A 12,329-nucleotide genomic window follows, 5' to 3' on the forward strand; every position below is an offset into this window, starting at 1 on the left:
ATTGTTACACAACTATTAGTAAGCACATCAACCCAATATTCAAAGATATCATGGTCATTAATGTCGAGTAAAAACGTATAATATTCTCATAAACTGAAGGAAATATTTGCCTGAAAACTAATTGGATACTTATAACAGATTCTAACAGGTTTATGATTCTCAATAAAACTCTGCATACATAGTCATGATTATCTTTTTGTAAACCGCATATTAATCACTGGTAACATTGGTAATTTTAGTAATATTATCTAATCGATCACGAATAAAGTAATAATAATTGTCGTTAATGAATGATAATAAACCCCTTAATTAGTTCATTAACAAAATTCCTGGTTATTAAAATCACTAAGTCAACAAGTGTATGTAAAAATGGAGATATTGGATATTAAAGTAATTAACCAGGTATCTATGGTATCTAAATATGTTTTGAACGCACCAACATCGGGGTTACCAGTGTTTTCGATCCTTCTTGGAATTCGGTCACCTGGTATTTCACGAATGTCACAAGTTTCCGTTGGCGGAATTCTTCTACTACCGCGGCCTTGCCACGTGGTAGTGTAGTGTCAAGAGACACGCGATGGGGATGCGTGCCCACATTTCGCCTCCATCGGAATGCACTCGCGCACACTTTGAAACTTCTTTTATCAGGTTAGAACTGCCAGAACTTGGTTATTAAGAATATCGCATATTTTTTTCAACAACAAAGTTAGACTTATTACAAACGAATGGCAACAAAATTGGCGATAAGAATGATAAAAGAACTGTAAGGTTATAAAATGATGGTACCGGGGGAGGGCCGGCGTGACACATTAACTGTTCTGGTCAGGTTACAGGATAAATATAAAGGAAAGGATTCTTCGTGAAGGTCGGCGGGAAATGCCAGCCGACCATCACGAGAACGCGGTGGTAGGAGGATTTCGCCAGGGTGTGGTGGAACGGAGGAGGGAGAGATGTTGCCGGCGAATGACGAACAGCGGGGAAAAGAGGAGAGGTTTACTACACAGTACAACACGGCGGCATAAAACACAGGGAAACGGTGGAATGATCGATGAGATTCTGCGCTGTAGTTGGCACCAACATACTCCCCCACTATGTCGCGCACTCCACTCGGGTCGACACACTCCGATCGCGTCTCTTTCTTTTTACTAGCATCCAAACTCATTGGCGGTTGCGACTGAGCTTGTGTGGAATCGTCGAGTTTCTAGCTAAAACTTGTAGATGGTGCAATTGCTCGTCTGCTACAGAGTCATCTGTTGTGGTTGGAGCCAAGTTTATTCCTGCGGGAATCAGTGACGGAAATAGACCGTCGATAGATAACATTGGGATCTACGTTTTCTATCGGTTGTTTAGTTGCTGAAATATTTTTATTCGAAAAAATCAAAAAGAGAATGAATTTTATTTTTATGATGAACGATTGTAAATAAAAAGTAGAATTTTTTTTTTTTCAACAGAAAAATTATTTGACTGCAAATTGGGTGAACAATTTTTTGGCTCGAATAACTCGGAATTTAATTAACTCTGTAATTTTAATTAATGAGAAAGTAGAACGTGAAATTGATAAAATATATAATCAAGAAATTTTCTCGTAAATAACTAGAAATTTTTATCTGAAAAAGATGTCACGTAAATTTATTTGAGATCTGAAGATAAAAAACTATCTACCTTTTATATATTTGTCGATAAGTTACACTTCAAACTTTTTATCGACAAATTATTATAATGCTCTGATTTATAAACTCGTATATTTTATTTACTAAGACTCGGTAAAAAATGTATACGTGATGTTTTCTTATATCCAATAATAATCTACAAAATAAAAAGATAGGAAAAAATCTATGATACCCAGCAGAGACGTGGTAAGTGGTTTAATCCAGACGGGATATAATACCTGTAATGATCTATGTCGTAGGGAAAAGAAAAAAAAACTTTTTAACTGCTTGATCATTACATAATTAGTTTAGCTCAAGCTCACAGCGGGTTGCGTTTCTAGTCCTGCGGGTGTCTCATAGCAGGCGGTGGGAAAATAACTCCAAGCACGGCAAAGCAATTGATCAATATAGCGCCATCAACCCCTCGTGAGACTGGTGTTGTCTGTTCTACCATCCTTTACACTGGCCCACGTTGGCCTACTCACTCTGCTCCTTCCTATCTCCCCTCGGACAATTCCCAATAGCGCGGAAAGATCGCACCCCCATAACAAGTTTCTTACTCATCTTTTTCGTTCAATAACTCTCCATCCAAGATGGCCACTGCGGTCGTTTCTCATTGGCTAGGGGTGAGGTGGTCGCTGAGCTATATGTATAGGAAAGGTGGGTCTTCGAAGGGTGGGATGAGGGGGTTGAAAGCAGTGACGCCATCTATCTTCCGTTGCCTTGGCTCGGCGTAACATAAGGCAAGATAAATTGCGGGATCTCTTAGGTTCTTGAACCTTTCTGGCAAATTGCATAAGAATATCCACCGGCCCCTCGCACCCACCTTCCTCATCGTCTCTTTCTCTTCCATCCACTCTTCTCTCTGGCTCTTCACCGACCGCTCCTCTACCGTCCGCTCAAACTCCCCCGCTGCCTAGCAGCTCCAATGGAATTGGAATTAACTCAAATAAATCACCCCCCAAGGCCCTGCAACACTACGCGCCCTGCGCGTCGCTCTCCTTCCGTCTCGTGGCTGGAGAGAGAGTTAAAATTTTCTTCCGTTCGAAATGATGGTATGTATCTCTTGAGATTGGCTTTGCGATAAAGACGGTAATTCACTTGAGACATTCCAATGTCTCGCAGTAGATTACTTTATCGTCAAATCATTATGTCTATTGGTGAGGATAAAAATTTTAAACCATATACTGATGGCATTAAAAACGCCTCATAATCGATCGCTCTTCCTATTGAGTTCCAACGATACGACGAGAAGACGATTAAATGAGATTTATGTTTCCCAAAAAATTTTATAACAGGTACAGCTGATAATATTCAAATTGTTCAAATGTTACTTAATCTTAATAATGATAATATTGATAAGAATAAATAATGACTCATTACAATTCAAATATATCTAAGTGTGATGAGTACAATAAAAAAGATAACAATTGGAGAATTAACTGTATAGCCATTTCAAGAGTCATAAAATATCCACGGCATCTGGCGGCATTCGCAGAAGCAAACGAAACAAGATAGAAGAGACAGAGAGAGATACGTGTGCGCGCGCGTCTCACGACCCATTGATCGTAAGAACTTATGGCTCGTAAAATCGGTTGGATGAAAAAAGTACACCAGGATGTACTTATTAAGACATATGTTTCCTCTTTTTTTTTACAACTGAAAACTGTACGGAATCATTGCTCACTTCTACCTAATTTTCGAAATTTTATTTTACTCCATTTTATTCATTAACTCATTATTTATTCTAACAACCCTCATCAAAAATGGCAGTCAACTCCATTTTATTTTTTGATAATTTATAAAATAATTTTTTAATTAAATAACTTCTCAGTAGTCAATAGTACATAGCATTAAAGAAATGATAATTCAATTTAATCATTTTACGAATATTTTATGAGCTTTTGAAAAATTATTTATGATATAAGAAAATTGTTCTCATTTAAAAGAGCAAGAAATAATTTATTTCATTTATTCAATCACCATTTGCATCATAATTTATGCAACGAAGGGTCAATAAATTTCATTAAATGACAATTATTGTTCATAAACATAATTAACAAGAACATACTTTTATCAAATATTAAGATAAAAAAATTATTATTAATAAAAATTCATAACAATAAATAATAAATTAACAAAATCAAGATATTCAAGTATGTAAAGTTATCAATTCATCTAAAAAAGAGAACAAGTTATTAATATTTATACTAAAAAAATTAGAGTGAATTTTATTGCAGACATATCAGACAGATAAACTTAAGATAAAACTGAATAATAAAAACTTCAATGAAAACGAATTAATTAAAAGAAAAATTATTCATGATGTATAGTAATTCCTTTTGGAGTAATAATTCAAGTAATAATTTGGAGTAAGACCATTCAATATATTGCACTAGGTCAGTATGAATCTCGAGCGAAATTTTACGATTTGTTTGGCTGAGTAACTCACTGATGGAACGGTTAATAGCTGAGAATATATACGGAATCATGTGATTGTGGCCATAAACGTGCTTGTTATGTGCTCGTAAAGTGGGGAATTCCCGCTTGTACCACGCGGCAGATCTCCGCACAGACCAACGTACTTCGCGACTCGCGTGTTACGATTGTTGCGTATCTCTGACTCTACTGCCATCATACGGGCGATTCTGTAACACGTATTATAGTTTTGTCCCTTTCCCTTTTATTCATTTCCTCCTTCTCTGCCATTTCGATTATATCTTCTTGTTCCTCGTGTTCTCTCCCTCTATTACACGTTTCAAATCTCACAATGAAAAAATTACTTTCAATTCTCAGCATTTATTGATTTAAAAAAATTCCGCGACAATTTATTTATGCTTATTTTTAATTGCTTTATACTTTGTGCAATTGTTTTTGATTAATTTTTTTAAGCTGCTAATTAATTCATGTTTTTTCTCAACTTTTATGGCAGAGTAAATTAAAATAAAAACATTTAATCATTTGGAATTAATTTAATTTATTATTCTAAAAAATTTTTTTAATTAAAAAAATGTTTAAGTTTTTTTTAAAAAATAAAACAATAATTTTTTACATTTTTCGAACACACTTATAAATGTTTTGTTTTAATGAGAAAATTATTTTTAATTGAAGAATCTCAGTATGACGTGAGTTAAATTGAGTTCAATTAAATCCTACCACTCTCGAAGACATATTAGTCACATCTAATAATTAGCTATCTCTACAAAACTAGATTCTCCCTATTCCATACCATAATCACGACATCCATAATGTACTCAACATTTTTAATTACCCAAACCCCATTAAATCTTGAATCCATAAATTGCTATATCAATTATTCCGCTTAAAATTAAAAAAAATCTCGCTCTCGAGGGTTAAGAAATCGAAATCAAGCCAATCGATTAGCGTCTACGTCACAAAGCCATTAATATCACGACACATCTGACGTCAGTATTTACGCATGGCTCGAGTCGATGACGTAACTAGGAGAGTGCCAGCCATGCTGGGCAGAGGGAGGAAGAAAAGGGAGCCATTATAGAAGGGGCGCGACTAGGTTGAATCCTCCCCACCGACCGGCCCACCAAGGGAACAGCTGTCAGCTGCGTGGAGAGTACAGACCCTCCTTTCCTTCTGATGTCTGCCAGCAAGTTGCCTGGTCGACGGATCTACTGCCCTACAGGCTCTCCTACTGTGTCGCATACCTAAACTCATCAAAAGCCTAAAACCACCCCACCCACCCCATGTTAAAATATTCCAGTCAGCGAGCACGGGAATAGCTTAGCGAAAGTTATGGCCGTCTCTCAGACTCAAATAACTCTTTAATTCGTACGCATATTATATATAGTAATACACTGCTCCTATACAGCCTACACTAGCACATCTTCTGTAATCTCTTTTCCTCTTTAAGGACATAAAATTCTTTTTTTACTCTAGAATATTAATTCCATATGATTGGATATATAAGAAAAAAATAGTATTAATCATAATTTTTATCACTCTATAAATATACAAAAAGGCATCAATAAAATTTTTTATCTTTTTTCGGTTAATTGGAGTGTCTAATTAATTATTGATTTTATTTTTTACTGTAGAATTTATTTGTACCCACGACGGACTAATCGTAGGTATTCTTTGCTCCAATAAAATTTCCAATTTATGGACTTTGTAAAATAAATTATTTATGTGATTTTAAACAGAAAAAAATTATTTTCTGATCACCATTGATTTTTTTCTACGAAATTAAATTTTATTATGAGTAATAAAATATTTTGGAAATTGAATTAAATTATTTTTTTGAAGTTTATTGATATAAACTCTGTAAAGATATTTTTTTTAAAATAAAGCAAAAGATTCATTTTATTCACATAATTACATGACATATTTATGAATAAAGTACTCAGTGAATAAAATTAAATTCTTTATAATTTGAATGGCATAACATCACGATTCTCAAATAAAGCTTGATAAGCGACACATTTCTTATAAAAGACAGTGTTAAGATAAATCGGTGCACTAATTTGTTCTGTAGACTGATATGCATTATATACGCACGAACTTTTACTTGTCACAAGACTGTACGTAAATTTATGAGTAACGACATGTCACTTCATAGAATACTCACAGCTGCACATATGCGATGTATGTATATAAACGTTACATTGTACATGGTTTATTTTAAACATATAAACATGAGCTTCTTCTTCTCATGTCTACCTGGGTTCTATTGAATCCATATGACTCTTAGATAAATTTTTAACACATTTCCTAGGCTGCTGAGCAGTAGCTAGCACGGATGTTAACCAATATGGTAGTCATCAAGCTGGTATTCACGTTTTGTATTTCAATGCATCGATAAAAGAAAATCCCGCAAAAGTTAAGGTTTTATTACCCATCAGGTAAAAAAATTTAAGAATTCTCAAAAAACTAATACTCTAAAGCCGAGTGTTTTTTTTCGAGGTCAAGTATGAATCGTGTTCATGGAGAATAGACTGAGAATAAGATAAGCGGAAAACGACAATGTCCTTGTTTTCTAGGACTAGTCTGGTGTTCCAGGTCAGTCGTGACTGGTTCATAGGGAGATCATGGAAGAAAGACCGCAGTTGGTCAACCATAAAACTATAAATCTGAAGCTGGCGTTTTTCGGCAAGTGCCACAACAAAAAAGGAATGACAGGGATGCAGATAGTATGGGGGGATACTCGTGAAAAAACAAAACGAAGAAAAGAAGAGGAAGTCGAAGACTGAAAAACCTGAGACGCCAAACCAGCTTGTTATAAGCTGGTCCTGTGAGTCTTCGAAAGATGGGTAAAAAAAAAAGAAGAATAAGAAGAAGAAACAGTGGAGGTAAAAGAGAATCGAATGGAACAATGTGCGTCGCAGTGAAGAATGCGGTTCGTCAGGGTTCAGTTCTCGTTGGCGGACACGCGGGCTCTACTCTCTTCCGAGGCTGATCGAGAACCAGGCGATAACTGATGAGGATATCCGAAGTGCACTCTTTAGTTACCGACAAATGCCCAGGAAATTTACGATTACTCAGCCTGTTACATCATTTCAAGCTGATTCAGTTGCACACCACTGTCTCAGAGTAAAGGACAGCGACATAGACTACTTAAATTTCGATCCCCGACGGAAGCATTTTATTTCACCAACTGTTTATGCTCTTGGACACTTTACAGTTATCTGAATAGACTGCCAAAAAATATTTTTAAGTGACTAATTTATTTTTATGTATTTTAAACTCCCATTTTATTATTAACTATAAATCATTGTCTCGTTTTTCATTTTAAAATGATTTAGTAATAATATTGAAAAATTGAATTAGTAATATTGTTAAAAAACAGTTTAAATTATTATTATTAAATAAATAATATGCAACAAAATAAATAATAATTCATTTAATTCTAATATAATTCACTTGTTTCTGTATACAACTATTTTTTAAAAAAAAAATTGTGTTTCAAGATTATTCTACAGTTATTACAAACCTTTTTGAAACTTTTTATGACTTTTCTGTGAAAAGTAACCTCACTTAAAATATTCTTTTAACTTCAAAACCCAGTGACACTCACTTTGTTGAATTATAAAAAACTTTTCAAAGCATATATTAAATACTTGATACATTTTTTTTTATAACAAAATTTTTGTTAGATATTACTTCAAAGTCCATGTCAACAATTAACGTAAAGAATAGTTCATTAATTTATGTTCTAAATTAAAAAGTCAGTCAATTAATTTCTGAGAAATAATTTATTGTGACATCTAACACGAAAGATTTCATAATTGCACTTAATTATACGTTTACAACACAGTTGTATATAACGTGAATAAAATAATTAATAATAAATCATATTTTTTTTATTAATTTTTCACCTACGACTTAACCGAGTTCATTAATTGAATGTTACGACTCATGAATGCATAATTCAAATAAAATCATTTTCTGCTTGAATATCAAATGATGAATAAAAAAATTATTCATCCGGATAAGTGATGATCTTAAAGTGTCAATTAATTTCCCCAAAACTAATTGATGCAGTAGCGATTTGAGATAAAGTAGTAACTTGAAATCTTGGCATTTGTGATGCACAGTACTCTGTTTAAAACAAGATGAATAGATGATCTCTTTCCGTTTCAACTGTTCATTCTTGACGACCTGAATTATCGATATAATTGCCAGATACACGTTGATTTATGGGTTGCTTTTTGCGGATCATTTTATTTTTTTTGTTTCTTTCATGCATCATGTTGGACGTATTTTATGCAAAGAAATAGTTATAAGATGGAATTTATGTATACAAAGTACAAAAAGTGGGCTAGTAAAAGCATAGGTGGTGAAAAGAAATGGAAAATATATTGTTTATAAATGTCGTATTGAATGAATTGCCGCAGCAGCGTTAATGTCACCCTTTTGCCCGAGATAAGAAGCTTGGAAGCCCATCCTCTTTAACGTTGTCCGCTTGATTTATATCAGACCATTTTTATTATTCGTGCACTTCCCACTCCTTATTCTCAATTCCATTTCGTCTTTTTTCTTTTTTCTCATCTCAAACGTCTCATAGGTACCGTGTTAGCTTAGGTAGAGTCAGGAAAAAGCTGAGTAGTTGTGTTCCAGAGGGGCTAGAAGGGGAAGAATGCAAACTTTTCTCGGGAAAAAACTACTAAAAAGAGCGATGGTGAAAAAAAAGATAAAACGACGATGCCAGTGAAAATTCTTGAAGAAAACTATCGCCAACCCGCGCAGTACTTTATCGAACAGGAAAGACGAACTTCTTTGGAAAGTTCGTTGATTGGTAGACTGCGTAAATTTTCGTGGTATAAGAACGATAATAGCTTTAACTCTCTTTCCTCATTAATGAAGAAAATTAGAAAGAGCTTTTTCTTTTTAATTTATGATCGATACTTTATTTACACTTTTCTTTGGAATATATATTTACATTATAAAACAAAAGATCGAATAAATCTTTGCAAAAAGCTTTTTAATGATTTTTATTTTTATACAGAAGACATAATTAGCTAAATGAATCTTTAAAGAGTAATAGCTTTTAATTTATTATAAAGAGTTAATATTTTCACTAAAGTGATAAATTTTTGGTGATGGTCTACTTCATCTTACACTCTATTCACCATTTTGTCTCGCTTACCCTCTTATAGCTTGACTTGGATTTCTTTTTCGCCTCGTTAAGATGCTAATAAACTTCAACAACATTCTATTTTATGGTTTCTTTACTCTTTATTACAATTACCAAAAAAACATAATTTTTTCAAATTTTTAATTTTCTTTTACATTTTTCTAATTTACTAAACCCCATATTCATCATTTCTGCCATAAAAAATTTAAAAAAAAATGAATTACATCTTTTATTTAATTATTTTTTTCTATTTAGGTAATTTTATAATTACACCATTTTTGTAAAGACTTTTCAACTGAGCTAATAAATAAAGGTCTTGTTTTAGCTTGAAGTTGAACTCAAACAATGAATATTAACCGAAACAAGGATACAACGTTGTATTGTAGATAGAACAGAAAGTGAACGCGGTTGTACTGAACGCGTATAGTAGCTAGAAAGTTTAGAGGGAAGCGGTGCAAAGGGTGCAGTACAGAGAATTATGATGCCGCACAATTAGCAGTTCGTGTGAGAGAGATCGATTGCCAGTGAGGACATATATCAACTGTGTAATGCTCAACATATATATTGTTCCTATAATATACTCGCGTTCACCATTTTTACCAATCTGTTATTTTCATTTATTTTTTCTTCTCTTTCACTATACTTCCAAATTATTTATGATATTTTTTTTTTCTATTCACTTTTACATATTCTATATTGTTACTTTCAGCTAGATAAATTTCTAAATATATTTCTAAAGAATACCTTTTATTATTCTCTTCCCGATGACTTTAGTTTCAATGCACGCGAGACATTTAGATATTATGATTTCAATAACATCGAGATTGATTTGCGTGATCGAGGAAGATTCCAATGTATTTTGAATGGATTTTGATCGATTTTACCTTAAGATATTGTGATGATAGAGATGATGATCAAATGTTTCCATGGCATTAAATGCTCACTAAGAAATAAAAACATTGGATGGTCTTCCAATCTCTTGCTATCCAGCTTCTGTTTTGCTCTTGCACACACAACACCTCACATTACACATCAAGAGAACACTTTTCAAGAACGTGACTGCTTTACGAAAGATCTGATGAATGAACAAGATGTCGGAACGTATGTTGGTATCCCTGCATTTCACGATTAAGGCGCGTGCCGTCGCACTAATCTACCAAGCGTTTATGAGCCATAAGTGATTCTAATGAGAATCAGGATGGAGTTATTTAAGAAAACTAGCTTGACTGTTGAAGAATACAGTATTTACTTTGTTGTATAGAAAAGAAATAAAAAAAGAATACACGAGACGAGAAGCAGAGAAATGTTCGGCCCTGGACAGATCAGAAGGACCGCCTGCCACCGTCTGATTTACTTTGGTGGACTAAGGGACTCCCAGATCTGTCTGCTACAGTTGGCCTTCTCTCTGATGGGATTTCATGACGGGGGTAAATAGGGGACGGCCGAGGGTTGTTCAAAGCATAGGGGTGGGGTTCCAAGGATCCTCTTCAGCATACGATACTCGTGTTACAGCTGCAGCTGCAACGAATGACGTACCACGCGATGAGATGACGAATGTTGATGTTTAACGCAGCAGCTTCCCTTCCTACATCTTCCTTTTATTTATGTCTACTAGGAATGAAACACCATTTTTAAATCATATTAGGATACTCGCACGAGCCTCACAAATGGTGTATTATGATGAAAAAAATAATAACACTAATGAAACTTGGAATTTTTATCTACATAATTTCAGGTAGATGTGAATAGAACTTTTTACGGGCTAATGATTATTTTCTTTGGCGCAATTATTGTCAGTGTAAAATAAATGTAAACATCAATGATGATGATTTATGATTGGGCTTTTTTTATTAGGATGTCAGTTGTTCTTCGTTATAAAGTGTGTATTCTACTGAAATTACCATATAAAAACTTCTATGTCTGCAAGATGAGGTTGCAGACTGGAAGAAAGTCCTTTTTCGAATATTAAATACATTAGAATTCTAAATTGCATATTTATGAGTTTATAATAAATAGATAATTATTTTTATAGCTATTGTGCATTGAATCATTATGTGCATCATTAATAATATTATTTTTAGACATTAAAAATTTAACAGACAAAAAAATTGATGTTAAAAATAGTAAATTCTGATTTTTTAAATATTTTGATATGTTAAAAGTTATTGTAATTCGTTTGTATATTTTTTTATGTTGCATAAAAAACTTTGTTTGAACATATGACCACAGAAATAAATTAACTGTATAGGAATATTTTTTAGTTTACATGGGAAAAAATAGAAGACCCAGTTTCAGCTTTACTGAATATAATCAAGAGAAAAGTAGGGTAGTAGAAACATGATTTGTCCTCTTTTCTTTCTCTCTTTCAGTTTTTTTATCTCTATAAAAAAAAAACCCCCAAAAGTTTGAGTGTAAATAGTGAACTTTTTACTGCCCATCCCAAAGATATGGCTTTAATCTGATAATCGGTTCAAATCTGAAAAATTTAGATGAATTCTCAACTATTTTCTCATCTCTTGGATTCTTGCCAAAATTATATTAATAGGATATACTTTTAATGTATTATTATTTTTAATCATCAAACAAAACCTCCAATCCAATTAAAATATCTTCAATAAAAAATATTTTCATTGACTAATCTTAGAAAATCTATTTTTAAAAAAAAATTTTTAATTAAATAAATTATAAAATATTTTTAGAAAAATAAATTTAATTAATTTGTTTATCAATTATTAAAAATGGAAAAAAATTTTAAAAGCATATTATCTATGTAGATTTTCTATTTTACACTTGATAACAATGTAAGCTTAATTAACTTAATTACATTGACATCCCTTCTAGATAGAATCATTCTCCTGAACCGTGAAGTAATGCTCAATATGACAAACAAGCAGCTATACTACATAAACATTGCATGTATCATTGAATAAAAAAACGATGTAAGTAATAACAAAAAAAATATCATTGACTAGCTGACTTGAGGAATGCAAAAAGCAACGTCTTATTAAGTTTTTTATCTATAGGATGGGTAATAATATGGTGGATTATTCAACACCACATCCAGTGCTATGTGT

The 12,329-nt window shown here is 33.1% G+C and overlaps 1 protein-coding gene across 7 annotated transcripts in view; it reads right to left on the minus strand.

Moving 5' to 3' along the window:
* Positions 1-12,329, minus strand: part of LOC118073204 (homeotic protein antennapedia-like) — a 116,856-nt gene that overhangs the window by 62,573 nt on the left and 41,954 nt on the right. For 3 of the 7 annotated variants that reach the window (XM_035093563.1, XM_035093559.1, XM_035093555.1), the window contains exon 1: positions 437-970. The exons of the other annotated variants lie outside the window; for them this stretch is intronic. The gene's annotated coding sequence lies outside the window, so the exon portion shown is untranslated. Of the gene's footprint in view, positions 1-436; positions 971-12,329 lie in introns of those variants that run through there. 7 annotated transcript variants of the gene reach the window in all.

Source organism: Chelonus insularis, unplaced genomic scaffold (assembly GCF_013357705.1).
Source record: "Chelonus insularis isolate UGA/USDA-ARS -01 unplaced genomic scaffold, ASM1335770v1 scaffold_277_pilon, whole genome shotgun sequence".
Lineage (NCBI taxonomy): Eukaryota > Metazoa > Arthropoda > Insecta > Hymenoptera > Braconidae > Chelonus > Chelonus insularis.